The sequence below is a fragment of the Harpegnathos saltator genome, unplaced genomic scaffold, assembly GCF_003227715.2.
Source record: "Harpegnathos saltator strain DR-91 unplaced genomic scaffold, Hsal_v8.6 scaffold667, whole genome shotgun sequence".
NCBI classification, from domain to species: domain Eukaryota; kingdom Metazoa; phylum Arthropoda; class Insecta; order Hymenoptera; family Formicidae; genus Harpegnathos; species Harpegnathos saltator.
This window is the reverse complement of record NW_020230501.1, coordinates 7,049-28,526: the sequence shown is the minus strand read 5'-3', so window position 1 is coordinate 28,526 and position 21,478 is coordinate 7,049.

Below are 21,478 nucleotides of genomic sequence, written 5' to 3'. Positions count from 1 at the left end.
CCTCTTTTTATTTTCTCCTCCCGACAGGCTTTCTTGTCCGTTTGTTTGTCTCGTGCTACCTGTCTTTCCCCGTTCCTCGGTAAATCTCCCTATACGGGAATCCTTCCGCGGATCTTTGTTTTTCGATCCGCGGGACGGGTGCTCGGTCTCACTCTCTTGCTCGTTCTCTCTCTCTCTCTTGCTCACACTCGCCCGATCTCCGTGTTCAGGTTGGCTCTGTCTAGCCGGCGTTCACGCGCCAAGCACGGGAACGCCGACCGTTCGGCGCGATCCTTGCAGGCCTGTGGACAACGGAAGCGACAGCGAGAACCTTTCACGACGATACGAAACCGATACTAGTATTATTAAAGGAGTGCATTCACCTGGGGTGGCGGTCTTGCCGAGGGGGGTCGTCCTCTTCCTTCCTCCACCGATCCCTCCGCTCCTGATGGGCGGCGCAGGAGGTCCAGGGGCACAGAGCTCGGGGACGCGGGACCGTTCCACCTGCGCGCTCCGACTACTAACACTAATTATTACGGGGGAGAGCGCAAGGCGACACCCCCCCCCCCCGAGAATCTCGCCTAAGGGCCGAAAGGTCGGCCTGTGACGGGCGCCTTTCCGGCTGCCACGTCACAACTCCCCCCTCCCCGACGAAGACCTGCAAGGTCTTGTGCCCGCTGTCCGCCGCTGACTATCCACCTGCTTCACCCTCGGTCTCTCTCGTGAGTCTCGACACGGCACGCGGGGGCGGAATTGCGAACGACCGGCGGGGCCTTCCCCGCCTTCCGCGGATTCGCATACAAAAAAAACCAGAGAAAAAAAAAAAGGAACGGAAGGGGGTAGGAAAGAGAAAGGGCGACACTACTCTAGGCCTCTTTTCCCTTTATTAATCAACAAAAAAAAATTGCAAGACCCCCTCTCAAAAAAAGAAACCCCGACACCAAAAAAAAAAATTCCCGATACATTATGTCTTCCTTTCGGGAGCGGTACGCGGGAGTGGCCTTCTCCGGCCGAGCGGCCCTCTAACCGCTTCTTCGCCACTCCTCCCGGCAACGCGGGCAGTCCCGGAGGGTCGCTCCCCGTTCTCCGCACCGATAACAAAATTCTTCCCCGCGGCTATCAGGGCACGCGGAGTATCGGTGCCCGGGGCTGCCACAATTCCAGCAGCCCTCAGCGCGGCCTCGAGACCGCGGCCTCCGAGCTCCGGGCGTCCCCCCTCGCGATCCGCCGGCCCCCGAGGTGGATCCAGCCGCGGGTCGGGGTCCAGGCTCTTCGCGGACCGGCAAGCGGCTCCCCCTCATCTCTCGCCCGGCCTCCTCCCTCGCCTGCACCAACAAGTCATCCCAGAGGTCCCACCACCCCTCCGTCTGCGTCTGCACATATTGCACGACGCGGGGTGGGGGAACCGTCTGGGTGGCGGCGTCCACCATCAGAGGGATTTCCCGGACGAGGGCCCCTCGTGTGGTGGTCGTCTCCCTCCGGTGGGTCTTCCAAACGTCCCCCGCTCCGGCCCAAAATCCGGGATGCTTCCGGGCTATGGTCCGGAAAATACTGCGATAGCGACCACGGAAGGCGTCCCACTTTCTCTCCGTCTCGGACATGCCGCCCTCCTCTTAGCGCGGTACGGTACGGTAACCTAGGAGGCAAGCGGTTCTACGTAAGGTTTTAGTTCCTTGACGTGTACTTTTCCGATAAGGCTCCCGTCCAGTCGCGCGAGCTCACACACCACCGCTGACCGTACTCTAGAAATCTTAAATGGGCCGTCAAACTTCGGTGCTAATTTTGCGGCCGTGTGCTGAGCCGCGGACGAAAGCACGTGCTGTCGCTTCCACACCAAATCGCCCTTCTGGTACACGACGGGACGCCTACGCAAATTATAACGCCTCGATTGGCGCTGATACGCGGACTCTAGATTTTCCGCAACCCAGGAATGTATTGACTGCAACCGACGCATGCGGGCCGACCATTCGGCCGGATCCCGCGACGATATCTCGATAGTTTTTTCCCCTCGACGCCTCGCGGAACTCAGCGGGTCTAATTCTCGCCCGAGGTTGAGGAACGCGGGAGAAGTCCCGATCGACGAGTGATGCGCGGAATTATACGCGAAACGAAAATTGGTAAGGTGCGCATCCCACTCGCGGTGGTCGTCTCCGAGGAAGGCCACGATCATCGTCTTTAAAATTCGGTTCACCCGCTCTGCCGGATTGGCCTGCGGGTGATACGGCGGTACGGTACTGTGATGTATGCCGTTTTCTTTTGCGAACTGCTCGATATCCTTATTGACGAACTCGGTACCGTTGTCTGTCAACAAGACCTTCGGTGTTCCCCAGCGCGATATTACGAGATCGTCGAGAGCGGCCCGAATGAGCTTTCCGTTCGCGCTACGCAAGGGCCGGCACTCCATCCATTTGGAAAATAAATCCTGGATCACTAAGAGATAGGAGTAACCGGCCCGGCTGCGCGGCAACGGGCCCATTATGTCGGCCACGACCACTGTCCAGGGCTTCTCGACGACCCTCCGACCCATCAGGCCGGCAGGGGCCTGCTGGTCCACCTTGGTCCGCTGACAGACTCCGCATCGTCTAACGTAATTTGCGGCATCCCGAAACATATTGGGCCAGTAATAGGCGACGGCAAGACGATGATACGTCTTCTCGACGCCTAGATGGCCCGACTGAGGATGATCGTGGGATTCCCCGAGCGCCTCGCCCCGCGATTCGCCAGGCAACACCAACTTCCAACGATCGAGATCCTCCACCAAATCCGAGATTATTTTCGTGGGCCTCAAGAAATATAACCTTTCCTCAATAATTCGCCAAGTCGGGAAACGCTTCGGGTCCTTCGCGACCTCGCGATAACGCTTGCGGTACCATTTGTCGGAGGTCTCCGGTACCTCCGACTCAACATTCGCCTCGAGATCACTTCCTTCTTTCATTGCCGTGGCCGTCATGGGGGTCTCGGAATCCCCCCCATACATGCGCGATAGCGCGTCGGGAACATGATGCAGTGCTCCCTTGCGATGTATGATTTCGTAATCATACTCTAATAACTCTAACGCCCAGCGTGCAAGCCGACCCGTGGGATTACTTAAATTGTGTAGCCACCTTAAACTGCTGTGATCGGTAATCACGGTAAAACGGTAGCCTTCCAAATAAGGCCTGAACTTCTTTATCGCCCAAACGACCGCCAAACACTCGAGCTCCGTGGTGCTGTATTTTCTTTCCGCGTCCGCGAGCACGCGGCTCGCGTACGCGATGACGCGCTCGACCCCGTCGATTGTCTGCGTCAATACAGCTCCCACGCCCACGGAACTCGCGTCGGTCTGTACGATAAACGGTACCTCGAAATTTGGGCACGAAAGGATCGGAGCAGTGGTCAAATCAGATCTTATTTTCTCAAAAGCGGTAGTTTGCTCGGTAGTCCACTCCCATCGCCTGCCCTTCCTAAGCAGTCGCGTGAGCGGTTCGCTAATGGTCGCGAACTTCGGTAAAAAGCGACGATACCACGACGCCATCCCTAAAAAGCGGCGTAGTTGCTTTAAATTGGTCGGCGCCGGGTATTCGAGAAGCGGCTGGACTTTCTCGTCGTCTACCTTTAAACCGTCGCGGTGCACCAAAAACCCGAGATATTTGACATCCGAGCGGCAAAATTCGCATTTTTCTAAATTTACGGTAAGTCCGGCCGAGCTAATCTTTGCGAGAACGCGCGATAACCATTCGAGATGTTCTTCGAATGTTTCGGTAACTACGACAATATCATCTAAATACGCGAATGCATGGGGCTCCATCTCCGGCCCGATTAATTTATCGAGCAACCGTTGAAAGGTGGCCGGAGCCCCCGATAATCCGTACGGCATTCGCGTAAAGTGATAGTGGCCTTTGCCCGGTACGGAAAAAGCGGTAATCTCTCGACTTTCTGCTGCCAGCGGTATCTGAAAGTAGGCCTGACTCAGATCTATCGTCGAGATGTATCGCGCGGACCGTAACTTGTCGAGAATTCCCGTCATGTTTGGCAACGGATATGCGTCCTTCTTCGCGACGTTATTTACTTTCCGAAAGTCGATACAAAAGCGATATTTGCCACTCGGTTTCTTCACCATAACTACCGGATTTGACCACTCACTACCGGAGGGCTTGATAATTCCGGCCTTGAGCATAACGTCTACTTCCCCACGGATCGCCTCTTGCACTTTAGGCGACACTAAATAACATCGCTGCCGAATCGATAAATGCGTCCCAACGTCGATTCGATGTTCTGTCAGCGACGTGACGCCGGGATTTTCGGCAGCGATCGGTACGGTATCATCTATAAATTTTGTGAGCTTTACTTCTTGCTCTCGCGACAATTCCGAGACCCCGCAACAAAAGCTCTGTTGTCCGCGCTCATTGCAGAAAGGATAGCGGCTCAGTGCGTCATCCGCGAAGCTCCATTCGCCCCGGGCGAAATCGAGAACTAAACGAAATCTCGCCAGAAAATCCATCCCCAGGATGGCCGGTACTGCGAGACTCGGTAAAAACCCGATCGTGAGCGTTTCTTGGCGTCCCTGCAATTCGAGAATAACGTCCGCTGACCCGTCCAGCGTGGTCAGCGTCCCGTCCGCCAGACGGATCCGGGAAAATACGGTACTCGGGAACGATAGCCCCTACCCGCGGATTGCATCGATACCCTCTACACCAAAAAGGGTCCGATCCGAACCGGTATCGACCAACCCGAGCAGGGGAAACTCACCAATTAATATTTCAATGAATTGCAGGGACGCTCTCTCACGCCCTTCGAACGCACCATAAGAGCTCGCCACCCCCTGCTTTTTCTCATGGGTCTCGGAAGCGGGAGGAGACGCAGGGACCCTCTCTAGCGTCTCCCTGCCCCGTTTCCCGCGCACGAGGGACACGTCCTCACTGTATGCTGCTGTAACGTCTCGTCTTTCCTAAGAGCGACGATAACGGTTGTCCTCTGTTTTATTTTAGGCCTACCTGCATTCACCGGCAATAGCCAGGGGCGCCGAGGACAATATCGAAAGAGAGAGATATTCCAATATTATCTGCTTGTTTGGAGTTTGGAATAAGATGGTTATTCATTCAATAATATGGTAGGCTAAATGTGCATATATATATGTATTTGTAGATTTTATAAAAACAACGGTCATACATAATATTCTTGAATAGAGATAGGTATATACGTGTGAATGATACATGTCATTTGAATAATAGCTTCCAATTCTAATGGTTAGATCTATTGCTCAAAAAGGGTGATACATTAGCAATGTAATAAGCCTTGTCCGCTTCGTTTTCTTGGTCAGAAAGGGTAATGGCTTCTATATCTGACTGTTCTCCGAAGGATCGAGGTCTAATATTTGTGGTGTTTTGGGTGTGCGCGTATGAGTAGTATGTTGACAAATTGAGGCTAGCTTGGCTGATTGTGTCCGTAAATGAAACCTGCCCTAATTCTGAGGACGAAATATCGCCCGTTGTATTTTGGTTACATAAGGTCGTCACATCTGAAATAGACCTATCGTATACATGTTTGAATGATTGTTTTAATTGTTCGTTTCCTATTTCCTTCGTTGAGCTTACTGGTTCTGTCGCGTGATCTGATTTTAGCTGTTTGTTTTGTTCCTCTATCCACGCTCTAGTACGAGCTATTTTAATTAGGTTTCGCCTACGTACGGCGACTCCACTACGCTTTGGCATCTATTGGAGGGTTTGTTATTTTATTTCGAATATATTATTATAGGGGGTAATCCAGGTGCATTAATTTACTCACTGTTGGAGGATTGGGTACAGGTGCAGTTTTCTGCGTTGGAACTGTACCAGTTGGAGCTGTTGGAGCTCTACCCCTTTGGAGCTTCCAGGAAAGTCTGTGGAGAGAATGGAGCTCAATTATTAGAGCTGCCAGAAGGATTCTTAAAGTTTAAATTCGTTCTAGAGCATCAAATGCGGGCAAAGCGGCCTGACTAAGAGCTCAAAGACGCATGGAGCTGCCTGATTATGGCTCGACAATGCATGGTGCTACCAGATCCGATTTATATGGAATGCAAGGGGAATGTTATCCTGAAGGGAGTTTCCGATGGATAAGTTGCGAAGAAACCAGGAGCTCGACAACGCTGGGAGCTACCTGGTTAATAAGGATATTTTAGAGCAAATTTAAGAAAATGGGTCCCTACTGGGTTACATGTTGTGTGCAATTAGGCAGAGTATATAAAAGTGTAATATATATATATTCAATAAATTATTTATGCTTTAAAAAGTTCCACCTATCAGAGGTAAGCCAAACTAACCAGTGACCTTGTCGCAATTGTCTGTTGTGTCAGCCCCTTGTACAAGGGAACGAGAAAATATTTTAAATCTATGATGCGTATAGAGTAACTCACTTTTAACAATGTAGCGCCCGAAGGGGCGGTTAGCGAGAATAAGTGAAGGACTCTTAAGTGGCGCGAGACTGTCTGTTGTGTCAGCTTGGGATCTTCAGGAGTGACCGTCTGGTTCGGCTGTCGGGGACTGACTGACTCTCTGGCTTCTCTGTTCTCAACTCGTCAGGTCGGGGATGTAGGTGTGGAGGGGAAAAGGCTCTGGTAAGGATATCCGCTTATGGGAGGATAGTAGAGAGAGAGAGACAGTCGTTCGGAGATGATTTCATGCATGAGTTATCATGAATACTTCCGTTGTTATCTTTGTCCTTCACGTATTCTCTTACATATATTTTTTTTACGCAGCGCATTCTTATAAATATCTATTAAGTGTTCTTGGAATAGTAGGTTAGATAACACTTTATGACGCTTATAACTCCATCTATTGAAGCTCCGCACGAACTTTTGCACACAACCAGTACATTTTACTCCTTTTCTCAGTGTTCTGTTCGTTTATTCGAGAAAGTAAGTGTAATACCATTAGTTTTATTGCCGTTGCGCGTCACATGGCGTCGAGATAATCCATGGTTAATAATGTAATTTTTAGGGGAACGAAAAAATGTTTGATGATTTTGTTAGCAGGAGGGATCATTGGTATCTCGAGGTGTTGCTACTTCGAAGACGAATATAGTGATATGCATTATGTTGGGTTTCTGGCTTGTAATATATTTATTATATTTTTTGCAATTAATTATTATTAGCTGTTGATGTACTTCTTTTATGTGTTTTCTATCCGTTGTGTGAAACAGAATATTATGCGGTTAGCGTGATTTTTCGCGCTCTATTGGTTAAGCTGTTATTTATTTGTTAATTGTAATTAACAAATAAATAACAGTTAAATGTAGTGTATGTGTAATTTCGAACTGTTGATGAAATGTTAGAGGATTTTGTGTTCTGGAAAAGTTGTTTTATAATATTAAAAGAATTTTGTGGGCTTATTATAATGAGCATCTGTTATTTGTTATAATTGTTATAAACAATAACCTAAAATTTTAAATAATAACTAAAACATTATTTCTCTTCCTTTATGACTACACTTTGATGTCTTTATGGTAATGTGGATCCGCGGTGATTTGATTGTTATTTGTCTGATTGTTTAAATTAACAAATTAAAATATTGCAGCTACCTAATTTTCGAGTTCGGGGGTACCATATTAAGAGTGTCCGCTGTAATTTTATCGATAGTGAAAATTCAAAATTTGTTTGCAAAATTATTTTGTTTATTTATAATTTCGTCATTTTCATGCTCCAGGGGTGATATCAATATTGTTCCTGAGGTTTTTAAGACCAAAGAAAAATAATTTCCTTATTTTGCACTGATTTGGGAATTTCAATTTTCAGTGATATTTTTATGTAATATGGAGCGTTAGAGGTATGCAGTTTGTTAATATTGTTTTTATTGCGTACTTTTAATTGGGTATTACTTTATTGAAATTTTGTCCAATTCTGAATCCTATTTTATATAGGGATATGCTTGGTAGGGGAGTGGTGATTCTAGGTCTATGCTACATTCATGCCCGTTGTCCAATCCTAGGTGCTAGTTCCATGCGGGGATATTTGCTCGGCGTTAGCGCATATAGGTGGTAGCAGCTATTTGAGGGAGGGTGTTTAGCTATTTCGAGGTTGGTTACTTGTCGGTCTCCATTTTGTGCGCTCATAAGTCAGCTGTCAGTTGCGAATGATCAGTCGTGCATGTAAGAAAGAAAGAGGAGAAAATATGTATCCTTTCCGTCAACGTTTTCCTCGGCGAAGGTACTTCCGACCGGTGCCGGCGATAATAGTGAGTATATGTCAGGGTGTTGCATGCATGGATGTAAGCTCAATTGGATGCACATTAGGATATTTGGTTATACTACTAAGGTATGTTACTACAGTGCTTCTGCAATGGGGATGTGACCTTGAAGACAAATATTCAGATTCCTGGTCTGCTGTCTATCCGCGAAATGACGGAGGTGCGTTGGAAAAGGAGATGGAGGAGGAGAGAGGCAGCCGACTTTTGGCTATATGGTGGTTTGGATATGAGCCCTGACCCTGATGCCTACGGTCTTAAAAATTTGTTCGGGTAAATAAAACTTATCCCGATTAAAAAAACACATTTTTAATTGGTAATTATTTTGTTCGTTACAGGGAGCGAGCATAATACCAAGATCGACACGTATAGGCGTTATGTGTTAATATTGTAATGCCTGTACAAGGATTTTTATACAGTATAATTATTTTCAATTAAATTTGCGTTACTACTTGTTATACTCCCTCCTTTCTTTCTCCCTTTTCTAAAATTTTTCCTATTTTCTCTAGGGTTATTAGATAGTATTTGAAAGCAAACTATTAGTAAGAAAGAGGTGAGTAAAAGGTGTTAGTTATTTGCGGTGAGGAGATATGAATAACGATCTCTGCTTGGATTAGTCATGGTATAGGAATGCACGGTTTATCTTATCGAGGAGATAGCGAGAAAGGTGGTGGAGTAGTCCGTGGCTTGCGTTACACGGTGGAGGTTGATTTTGTCTATTCGTTTAAGTTTTAGTAGCAGGAATTTGTCAATTACTGTTACTGATGACTTATCTTAATGGGGGATTAATTATTAGTGTATATATATCTATTGTGTGGGTGATCATGTGAAAAAGCGATTGAAGTATTAGTAATAACATCAAGAACAAGGTAACTATGGTGGTTATGTCGGTCTAGAGGTTATTGCTCGGGGATTCTTTGTGCGCAAACAATAATCTTCTAAATTAATATTTTTCAGCAACAATTTTGATCGAGTCGGTAAGGAGGAGCGCGAGTGGGTATGCTCGGTGGCCGCGAGACGACGGTGGCGCGACGTGCCTTAAGGCTACCGCGGTGTACTGCTTTAGGGACTATGAATAAGTTTGTTACGCCTTTTTGTTGCACAGGTGGGTTTAAACCTTTAAAATTTTAGTGTATCGCGGTTATTAATCATTATTTTATCCTTATTTGCTTTTCGTCGACAGGTTTAAGCATAGGTCTGCCAAGCTAGTAATATACTAGGATTTGACGTTAATAAATTGTATTATAACAATGGCTTATTAGGTAAGATGGTAAGTGGTTAAATTATGTCTCTGTACTCAATAGCTATGGTAAATTAGGTATATATATATATATATATATCATTAGTCTATCCATTAAATATATTGAAAATGAAGCTGTAAATTATATATGACTTATTACTGTCTTCCAGGCCTTTCTGCAATTGTTTGGCAGTTTAGAAGGTCGCCATAAAATATTTTTAAAGTAATGAATTATTAGGTCAGATGTATATATATGTATATATCATCGATGAAGTGTATTACTTCATATAATAGGATACAATATACTGGTTATATATATATATATATAAGAAAAGGTACGCGAGATATTATATAAAAATATCGGTTATATAGGGTGTTAAATAAGTGAGTGTGGTGCAATTTCAAAAGTGTAGTATATGTACGTATACTATATGCGCATGAGTGCGTCATTGGAGAGAGTAGGGTATTAAAATATTGTTGTTACAGGTTCCGACGAATATAGAAGGAGCTTGAGATGTAGGATACAGATAGCTCGTGACCTGTTGGTCAGCCAAAAACAGTGACAAAGAAAGGTGCGTGCCTGACGACCTTGTTTCTTTTCTTGATTCAGTTATCCATTAAGTGGAAATCTTTACGGCAATTAGATTTTGGAAGAAAAATTTCCTTCTTTATGCCTCGGAATAGCGGGATGTTACACTGCCCCCTTCCGCAGCGATAGCAGTGGACTCGCGGGGGCGCGCGACATTCGCGCGCCAAATGATCGGCCGAGTCGCAGTTCCAACATTTGTCGGAACCGCTCCTTGCTGCCGGTCCGGGGGCAGGTTCCCCGGCAGTTTCCTGCCGAGTACTTCTCCTCGCCCCCGTCCCCGCGCCCCCGGCTCGAGGGGTCGCCCAGCGATCCTCTCTCACCGGAGCCGGCGGGGTCGCCCCCGCCGGTTGACGCGTCACCTCCGCGGCGCGCGGACGCTCCCTCTCACGAATTTCCTCTCGCTCCGCGGCTCGATAATTCGATAAATGCTCGGCCGTCATCGCGGGAGACGGCCGAGACGAGCGCGGTGGCGGCCGGTAGGCGAGATCCGGACACGCGGATCTCTCGGGAGGCGGAGGGGCACGATACTGGCTCGCGGCAGCGTAACTACGCTCGACGCGCGTCGCGAGCCTCTCTAACGCGTCTATCGACACGACATCATCTCGGTGCACCGAGATTTGTAGGCGCGGGAGCATATTTCTATGCGCGTAATTTAATAGCTCGACCTCACCCCACGGTGGGTCGAGCTGTCCGAACAGCCCGCGCATGCACGTTAAATAATCCGCGACCGGTTCATATTCCCCCTGAGTGCGCCGCAAAATCTGATCGCGCAACGCGAATTGGAAGTCGGGGTCGCCGAACCGCGAGCGCATCGCGACCTCGAACTCACGCCACGAGAACCAACGAGACTTTCCCACACGGTACCACTCCAATGCGATGCCGGTGAGGAAAAACGGCATGCACTTGAGCATATCGGTGTCGGTAATCGGTACGATGTCCCTCCCCTCCGATATTCGCAGGAGGAACGCCTCTACATCACCTCCCGCCGCTCCGGAAAAACTTATATTCCAGCGACGCATCACGTTGTATGCGTCGCTGGTCGACATGGCGGGATGACTCGAGCGCACCTCCGGCCCTCGGGTCGGCGATCTCGGAACTTGTGGTACGAAAAGAGGAGGGATCTCCTCTGGCGGCAGCGATAACGGTGGCGGCGGTACCGCGCGGTACGGTGACGATATCCTCACCACCGGCACCTTCAATGTATCGGGGCTGACCTTCCCCGGCTCGAGGACCGTTCTATCGACGAACTCGGATTCCTCCGTTTTCGCGCGATCCCCGATGTCTTCGCGCGGCAGGGGCGGGCACATCGCGTCCTCCGCCGGTGACGGCGGTGGAGGGTCTCGGCGCTCTGCTCGCTCGTAGCGGAGCAAGCGAGCACGGAGTGTCGCCGCGTTGCCCGTTGCGTTTATACCGCGCGCCGTCGCTTGGTCTCGCAGCTGCTCCAAGGGCAGCGCGTAGATCCACGCTTCGCGGTCGGAGTCTTCCGGCATGATTATACGATACTCCTCGCCGCGCACGAAACGGAACGGTAATCCTAAGCGCTATGAGAAACCCGCAGCCTAAACTTTGGTGTGGAAGCGACCCGCCTGACGGGAGCCTCTTCAACGGCGCTATTAGCCGTTACGGCACGCGAAGAACGGTACACGAAGAAAAAAAAATGGTCCCCCAACACCAACAATCACCCCAACAATTTGGTAGCCAACAAGACAGACACCGGGACACCACCACAACGAGAGCAGCCTCGATATCCCGAGCAGAGCGTGATCACGAAAAAAAAAATATAGCAAAGAAACCCTGAGCGAAAATAATCGATAACTCTTACACCGCGACAAACGATCTCGCACGTGCCGAAATCCCACCGAAAAAAAACGAAAACACGGAAAGTCGTGCTCAGCGTTGGCAACCCGGAACCCAAAAAACCGTAAACACGAGTCGAGCAAAAAAAAACGAGCCGAGACGTGTCGTCGTTTTCGCGACTTTCGGTTAATTTAAATTATTCTCCTTTGTCTCGACCAAATAGCGGAAATTATCTCGCCGACATCGGGCCCCACGTTGGGCGCCAAAAATTTGCGACGCGATTATCTCTCGCCGTCGGCAAACTGCCGTCGGTCCGCGCGTCTCGGCCAACCTGACCCTCACGAAATCGGTTGGGCGCCAGGTGCAGCGGGCTGCACCGTTCACCAACACTACGCGACACCTCACCCAAGGGCCGAGACACGCGAAGTCGGCGGGACCGGTAGCTCTGCGATATTTTAGTCGGTAGACGGGAAGGGTTCGTCGGAAGTCGGGAATGACCGGGAAAGCACAGGAATAACGAGGCGCGTTTCGACTATCTTTATCTTTATTGTTTCGGGAATCGGAACGGTCCGACCCCTCGATACGATACACTCCGCTTGGGCTCTCGCGAATTCGAGATTGTTCGCTACGCCGATAACTTTGACGAGACCTTTTACGCGCACGACACCGAAACAATAATGCAGGTGGAAGGTCTTACAAAATCGGGGACCTCCCGGCGACGTAGTTCTCCTCTCCTCTCTCTCCCACGCTCGCTCTGGCACACGCTGTCGCTGACGTCCCCTTCCAGGCGAGCTGTACGTTCGGAGCCCTCCGCTTGCTGACGCCAAAAACTTCACTAATTTCCTTGTTTGTATTCTCTGGTGCGGTAGTCGATATCTCTCCGCTACTATTCGGAAGCAGGTCGGCGATATTAGAGAGAGAGACAATGGGAGTCTCCTCTTTTTATTTTCTCCTCCCGACAGGCTTTCTTGTCCGTTTGTTTGTCTCGTGCTACCTGTCTTTCCCCGTTCCTCGGTAAATCTCCCTATACGGGAATCCTTCCGCGGATCTTTGTTTTTCGATCCGCGGGACGGGTGCTCGGTCTCACTCTCTTGCTCGTTCTCTCTCTCTCTCTTGCTCACACTCGCCCGATCTCCGTGTTCAGGCTGGCTCTGTCTAGCCGGCGTTCACGCGCCAAGCACGGGAACGCCGACCGTTCGGCGCGATATCCTTGCAGGCCTGTGGACAACGGAAGCGACAGCGAGAACCTTTCACGACGATACGAAACCGATACTAGTATTATTAAAGGAGTGCATTCACCTGGGGTGGCGGTCTTGCCGAGGGGGTGTCGTCCTCTTCCTTCCTCCACCGATCCCTCCGCTCCTGATGGGCGGCGCAGGAGGTCCAGGGGCACAGAGCTCGGGGACGCGGGACCGTTCCACCTGCGCGCTCCGACTACTAACACTAATTATTACGGGGGAGAGCGCAAGGCGACACCCCCCCCCGAGAGTCTCGCCTAAGGGCCGAAAGGTCGGCCTGTGACGGGCGCCTTTCCGGCTGCCACGTCACAATGTGTATATGCATTTATTGTATTATAATTGATTTTATTGTGTATGTGTAGACGTGTGCCATTGCATCGGCATACGCCTTAATTACCTCACTGTATTACTTGCTATTGTATAATTCCATTAAAGTCACCGATTCTCTTGTACAACGAACATATGCCATTGCATCGGCATACAATTCTTCAATATTTTCTACTAAGCATTTTAATTTTATGCAGCATCCTTGTTTTATCGGCAGCCTTTTCCCTCTTATTCGAGCATTTTCTTGAAAGGAAGATATTAAGCATTCATAAATCTTTGTCCTTTTTATTCAGTTACTTAAATCAATTGGTGCCATAACATCTCTTGCCAGAGGAATTTATAGTTCATTAACCATTAAATCTGAATCTTACATTATTAAGCATAGATCTTGCTCACCTTTAGGGAAGCGCCTTACTGGAGCTACCCGCCTCTATCCTTGTCCAGACTGAGGAGCGCCTTACGGGTGCCTCTCGGCTCAAGCATCCTATCCATCCCGTCCAAGTCATAAGACCACCCCTTTTCCATCAAGATCAGGAAATTTAACTTGTGAATTAATCACCAGAACAGTACTTAGCATCCTTCAATCTCAAGGGCGCAGCTGACAGCCGCCACCCGCCTCAATTATCCTTCTCCTACAATCCGCATAACCTAACCCTGCCAAAGTGTTGATAGTAAGCATTAATTATTAGTAATTATATAGTACTCTGGCAACGGATAACTAAAGTCACAAGAGTCCTTTTCACTCAATAATTAATTTTATCAATTGCTATTTTAACTTGTCCGACCAAAAATGTTATTCTTAAACTCAATCCGTTAGATGCCAAATAAACATCGCGGGAGCGTTAAACAGAAGGCAAGGCAGCTATGTAAGGAAGCTTGCCGACGAGCGGCCCTGTTGTCTCAGCACATGGACCCCACCAAACCCCGTATAATACAAGATATCACGGGGCACGATCTAGTTCCTCCATCGTACATCAAGTTTTTATTACAAAACAGATTTAAAGCACATTTAAATACTCTCCACGTCCATTACATTCCACACAAAGATACTTTATTCCGGATTCGCATTCTTTACCAAGCTCTTCCACGGCTCACACGCGCAACCCTCGGCTGGTTAAACAGCGTTCGACGACAGAAACTCTAGACATAGAATTGATAGATTTAACACAGGACGACACTTTCAACAACAAGACAGCCACCTACATTTACCAACTGGAGTCCTATTCTCTCACTGAAACCCCTCGCAAATTACCGTACCATCTTCATTACTTCCACCGGGCAGGATAACTGTATATTCTCTCAACACTTCATTGTAACTCATTACCAGCAGCTATATAATGTAAACCACATTTGTATTCATTAATTATATAATTATAAGTATTATCACTCATTTATATTACACTTTTAACTATCATATTGTCTCATTGTTAAATAAAACAATCGTTTAAGTCTCTATTCCTATCAATGGTCATAATCTTTATATCACCTACAATCACCATATTTCCCCCTTTCACCATCTGTCCGGAAAAGCTCTCGGCATCCTAGGCAGTGCCGGTGTAAGCAGGTAGGCCTAAATAAATAGAGAGCAGGCGGATCACGATCCCTAGGGAGACGCGAGACGTTACAGGTGGGGTAGTCCGTGGCTTGCGTTGCACGGTGGATGTTGATTTTGCCTATTCGTTTAGGGTTTTAGTAGCAGGAATTTGTCAATTACTGTTACTAATGACTTCTCTTAATGGGGGATTAATTATTAGTATATATATATATCTATTGTGTAGATGATCGTGTGAAAAAGCGATTGAAGTATTAGTGATAGCATGAAGGACAGGGTAACTACGGTGGTTATGTCGGTCTAGAGGTTATTGCTCAGGGATTCTTTGTGCGCGAACAATAATCTTCTAAATTAATATTTTTCAGCAACAATTTTGATCGAGTCGGTAAGGAGGAGCGCGAGTGGGTACGCTCGGTGGCCGCGGGACGACGGTGGCGCGACGTGCCTTAAGGCTACCGTGGTGTACTGCTTTAGGGACTATGAATGAGTTTGTTCCGCCTTTTTGTTGCACAGGTGGGTCTAAACCTTTAAAATTTTAGTGTATCGCGGTTATTAATCATTATTTTATCCTTGTTTACTCTTCGGCGGCAGGTTTAAGCATAGGTCTGCTAAATATAACTAGGCTAGTAATATACTAGGATTTGACGTTAATAAATTGTATTATAACAATGGCTTGTTAGGTAGGGTGATAAGTGGTTAAATTAAGTCTCTGTTCTTTATAGCTATGGTGCAATTAGGTATGTATATATATATATATGTCATTAGTCTATCCATTAAATATATTGGAAATGAGGTTACAAATTATATATGATTTATTTCTGTCTTCCAGGCCTTTCTGCAATTGTTTTGCAGTTTATAAGGTCGTCATCAAATATTTTTAAAGTAATGAATTATTAAGTCAGATGTATATATATGTATATATCGCAGATGAAGTGTATTACTTCATATAATAGGATACAATATACTGGTCATATATATATATATATATATAAGAAAAGGTATTACGCGAGATATTATATAAAAATATCGGTTATATAGGGTGTCGAATAAGTGAGTGTGGTGCAATTTCAAAAGTGTAGTATATGTACGTATACTATGGGGGGGGAATAACTTTTATTATGTTCTTTAAAAATATTGAACAGGTATTTTTTATTTCTCAATCCAATGATCATTTCTGGAGAATTGCGGAAAATATAATTTTTTGCGATTACAGCGCTATCTATCACGAATAAAAAAAAGTTTCGGACAAAATTTATGTATTTTGTGGCGTAGAATCCGTATCTGCAATAAAAAATGGGGGTTTCCATTTAAGATTTCAAAGTTGCCCCCAACCCCCACCCCCAGGGGGTGGGGTGGGAGGTCGAGTTTGGTATCATTGGATGTCCCCCTTCGAGACTTACAACTTTCATTAACCACTTTTTTTTATCCAATGCATAGTTCTCGAGATATTTCAATGTCTTCAGATAAATCGTGCACCCTGTATACATATATAGATTTGTATCTAATATTTAATAACTTTTCCTTCAGTTTTTGCTAAATATATCGACTTGCGCTTTTCTAAACATAATATCGTCGTGTTGTAGCTCTGATTTATCATTTTATCATTTTTTCCTCTGATTTATCATTTTATCATTTTAGCCTATCTTTCAATTGCTTCTTAATATATGCTGTCATCTAAACATTGTCATTAACTTTCAACGCAATCGAAATCTTAAAATCTTTAAGAATTTTCATCTCAGGACTGAGACTAACCAGAGACTCGCGCTTTTCTAGACATAATATCATTGTGTTATAGTTCTAACTTATTATTTTACTTGGCCTTTCAATTGTTTCTTAACATGTGTTGTCGCCTACACCTTGTCATAAATTTCATTGCAGTAGAAATGTCTCAATCTTCTACATCTTACATATAAGACTCGAGACATTTTGAAAAGTGATTGAGAGGCAAACTTAAATGATGAATTGGAACTATATCGCAAGGACATTATGTTCAAAAAAGCATGAGTCACTGTGTAATCTCAGCCTTGAGATAAAAATTCATATACATATTGATTGCGATGAAATTAACGACATAGTACAAGAGACATCATACCGTGGGCAACGACCAAAGGACAAACTATATATAATAAATATAATAAATTAGAGTTCCATTACAACAATATTATACATGGAAAAGTGTGAGTCTATACAGTTAACGAAAATTTAAGGAAAATGTTTAAAATTGAGAAATTTCTGTTGCAATGAAATTTATTACAATAGGAACAACAAATGTTGAGAAGCTATTGAGAGGCCAAATAAAATATTAAATTAGATGCTACGTCCTAAAGGAGGAGCGCAACCTTTTCGTTCGCAGGAAAAGCGAATCTCATTCATACACGCGTGTCAAGGAACGGGTCCATAAAACATAAAAGTTTACGACTACGGTTACTTGTTTTCGATAAAGACAAGGATCCGCCATTCAACACGCAGCCACTTTGAAAAAAAATGTACCGCGCCGTTCGGTACGGCCGACGGTCATCTCTCAAATTATTCGTTCTCTCCCCACCCTCTCATAGAAATAACAAAAAATTCGATCGTACAGATAATCAATTGTCAGACAGTCAGTCGTCGGTCAGTCGATCAGTCGGACGTCTGGTAAAAATCTGAAAAATTTGCACCGAGTGAATCGTCAAGAAAATGTATACTGAAGAAATAGAAATCGAAACAGTTTGCAGAAAGATTAAAGAAAATCGCTACAAGCCCGCGAATATGCCATAGTTGTAAGTAATGTGAAAAGTGTAATTTGGAAGTTTTGTGCGCATGTGTATTATTTTCATATTTCGTCATTTGTATATTTGTCTCTTTTCAGTGCTTTTGTGAACGTGGAAAAATGAAAATTACTAAACCAAATAGAACGAAAGGCCATTTTTCTATCGCCGAAAGGCAGAGTCCGTGCATCGAGGCACGGCATTACATATAAAATGCCGGGCAAGTTAGCTGCCCAGCACGAAGCTATAGTCCCGGCAGTAATAGTAAGTTTTTTATAAATATTCTATAATATAATAATTATTAATAATATTAATAATATTAATTTTTTCAGTGCTTCGGTGGGATCATGCCTATTGTAACATACATTAAAATAGCCGGATACGTTAGTATAAGTGATCGCAAGATTAAACATTATTTTAGATTGGGGGAAAGAAATACAGATGAAGAAATTTTAAATGATTTATGGCACGGAAGAAATGATGTGTTTAATTTAAATGATTTGTTTAATAATTATAAAAATGTAAAACCGGATGTAGAAGAAGAAGATTGGTAAAGTAACAAAATTTTTATAATATAAAATACGTGTGCATTTATTTTCTGAACCCTTATTTCCCCCCGGTGGGGTTTTAGCCGGTAAGAGTCCGGCATAACCCTCGCCTCCCCCCAAGAGGCGAGGGTATCCATGAGGATTTCCCCATCGTAAACAAAAAAAAAATAAATTAATAATAATAAATAATTATATATATATATTTGAACGTTATATTTTTTCAATATACTTTATATAATACGATTTTTCTTTTAGCCATTATATAAAAATAATATATTTCAGTAAGAATTATATAATTTCTAGATGCTGTTACACATATTGTTAATATAATTTAATAAAGTATAATAGTGAACAATATATTTGCTTATTTTTTAACTACATAAATACAATTATACAAAGTTTATTCAAAAAGAAAAAGTTTATACAAGGAAATAAATTTGTTTTATGATAATTTTTAAAACATGTTTAAAAAATACATTTTAAAATTTTTTTTTATTATTACTATGTACTATTATTAAAGTTTTTAATAATATAACATGATTAAATCAAATTGGCTCTTTAGGCCGGAATCGTGAAAAATTCCGTGGCAGTCAACGTGTTAATCGATATTGGATTTACTTTTTTGTCGGTACAGTCTTATGAAGATTCCACAAACTTCAGTGTGTAATCATCGCTTGCGGTAATAAGAACCGGATCTGCAGGATGGAAGACGAGTGCTCCAACAGCGTCAAAATGCGAACGTATATTTAGCATTCCATGTTTTTTTGAAGTTCTTCTTCGTGTTGGGAACCATCTGTATCGCAAGAAATAATATGTTAAGAGTGTCAACAAACTGTAACTCTCACATAGCTGAAAAAAGCGATTCGACTGAAATACAGGGGAAAATTCTTGGAACTTATATCGTACGATATTTCTGCATCATTGTTAACATATAACTGTTCTAATTCTCCTAATTCCAGCATGGAATCATCGCCTTCTTTATTATTTGGGCGTCTTGGATCTTGTTGTAATCCTCTATGTAATAAATCTACAGGCATCATTAGATTATGTGATTATATGTGACAATATTACAAAATAGCTATTATTGTAACAGGTTTATATTTTATCCTAAAGTACACGAATACAAAGGGATTTACTAACCCCTTTGAAGAATTCATTCATCCAGATGGATAGAACCAGGTGGCGATTCTTCAATTTCTGTGAGATTTTATTTATTTAATACTTCTGCCTCTGCATCTATATCAACATCTTTCGCCAGAAGGGGGATAGATGCCTGAAAAATAAAAAATTATGTTAACAAATAGCGTGAACAATATCATTAAAACTCAAGATGATAGTAAACATTACTTTATTTGGTTTGGTATCCGTAATTGCATCATAAATTTCATCCTCTCCATCTCCTTCTTCCTCTTCCATGTCCATGTCTATATGTCCCAAAAATTCAAAATTCGCTATAACAGCTGCTTCTGTATCTAATATCATTGCTTTTCTGCTATAGAAGATGACTGTTGCTGAAACAATAAATCACATATAAATGTATAACAGAATCGTAACTATCCTAACACAGCTTAATTCTCTTATTTAAGTTCGTATTGTTTTAAAAATATAAACGTGTTTATTTATCTCTACCTTTTTCGGATATCCCCTGGAGTATAAGACTTACATCGGATGATTCTTGTCTGTTCTGTGTTCCCTCATTTCCATTTAATGCTGGAGTATCCATTTCATCTGAGTCTGTATTATTATAACACAGGTTGCGTGAAAAGTTCCCAGAACGAAACTGAAATAAAGAATACTTAATTCTAGAAATGATTTTATTCTTCAATATAGTCTCCATTAACTTCAATACACTTGGCCCGATGGCTCACCAATAATTTTATTCCATCACGGAAGTGTGTTTCTGGAAGGTCTGCGAAATATGCCTCTACGGCTGCTACAGTTTCTTCATTCGACAAAAAAATGCTTTCCACGATGGAATTGTTTCAAGCTTCGGAACAGATAGAAGTCGCTGGGTGCCAAATCTGGCGAATACGGTGGATGATCAAGCAATTTGTACTTCAATTCATTGAATTTAGACATTGACAAAACACTTTTGTAAGCAGGTGCGTTGTCTTTATGAAAAAATGATTTGTTTATGCTGCAAACCAGGTCTTTTCTCATGAATTTTTGCGTCCAAATGATCCAAAAGGTTACAATAATATTCAGAGTTAATTGTTTTACCCTTTTCCAGATAGTCAATTAACAAAATCCTTTCAGTATCCCAAAAAATTGATGTCAAAACCTTTTTTGCCGATCTTTTATGCTTTGTTTGCTTTGTAGCTGAACATCTAGCTTCAGTTCACTGTAAACGTTCCTGTTTCAATTTAGGATCATGGTGATAGATCCAAGTCTCATCCAGTTATATAACGACGCACAAAATTGATTTTATTCTTCTTAAGACAATCCAAATGACGCTGAGAAATTTGCTTTCGAGCGAGTTTTTGTTGAATTTGTTAACGTATGCGGCACCACTTTTCCAAACACCTTTTTCATTTGTAATTCTTTATGCAAAATATGCCGTATCCGTTCATTTGAAATGCCTATGGTATGAGCAATTTCACGCGTAGTCACATTTGGATCTTCAGAAACAATAACATGTATTTGCTCAATGATTTCTAGTGCTGATGCGCTTTTTGGACGTCCACTGCGTGGATCGTCTTCAATGCTTGTACAGCCACGTTGAAACTCAAGTACCCACTTACAAATCATTGTTTTTGAAGGAACAGATTCCCCTAACACATTTACCATCTCGAAATGAATTTCCATTGTCTTTAAACCTTTTTTAACAAGGAACTCAATCACTGCACGTTGTTTCAAATTTTCCATTGCAAACAAATATACTGACACGTCAACTTCAATTAGCTTGTAAACACAGAAAGAATTGACAGATGGAAATGAAACCTAACCTAGGTTCATGTGAACGGTAGAATTATAAATTGTTGTCGTTTACTTAAGGCTCGTCTACAATAGTTGTAAGAGTAAAGGCTCGTCTACATTAGCTGTAAGAGTAAGGCTGTAAGGTTGCAAGACACGAAATGAAATATTTTCATTCGCTGACAGCTTACGTTACAGCCTTACAGCCTTACTCTTATAGCTATTGTAGACGAGCCTTTAGGCTGTAAGGCTGTAACGTAAGCTGTCAGCGAATGAAAATATTTCATTTCGTGTCTTGCAACCTTACAGCCTTATTCTTATAACTAATGTAGACGAGCCTTTATGTCCGCGAC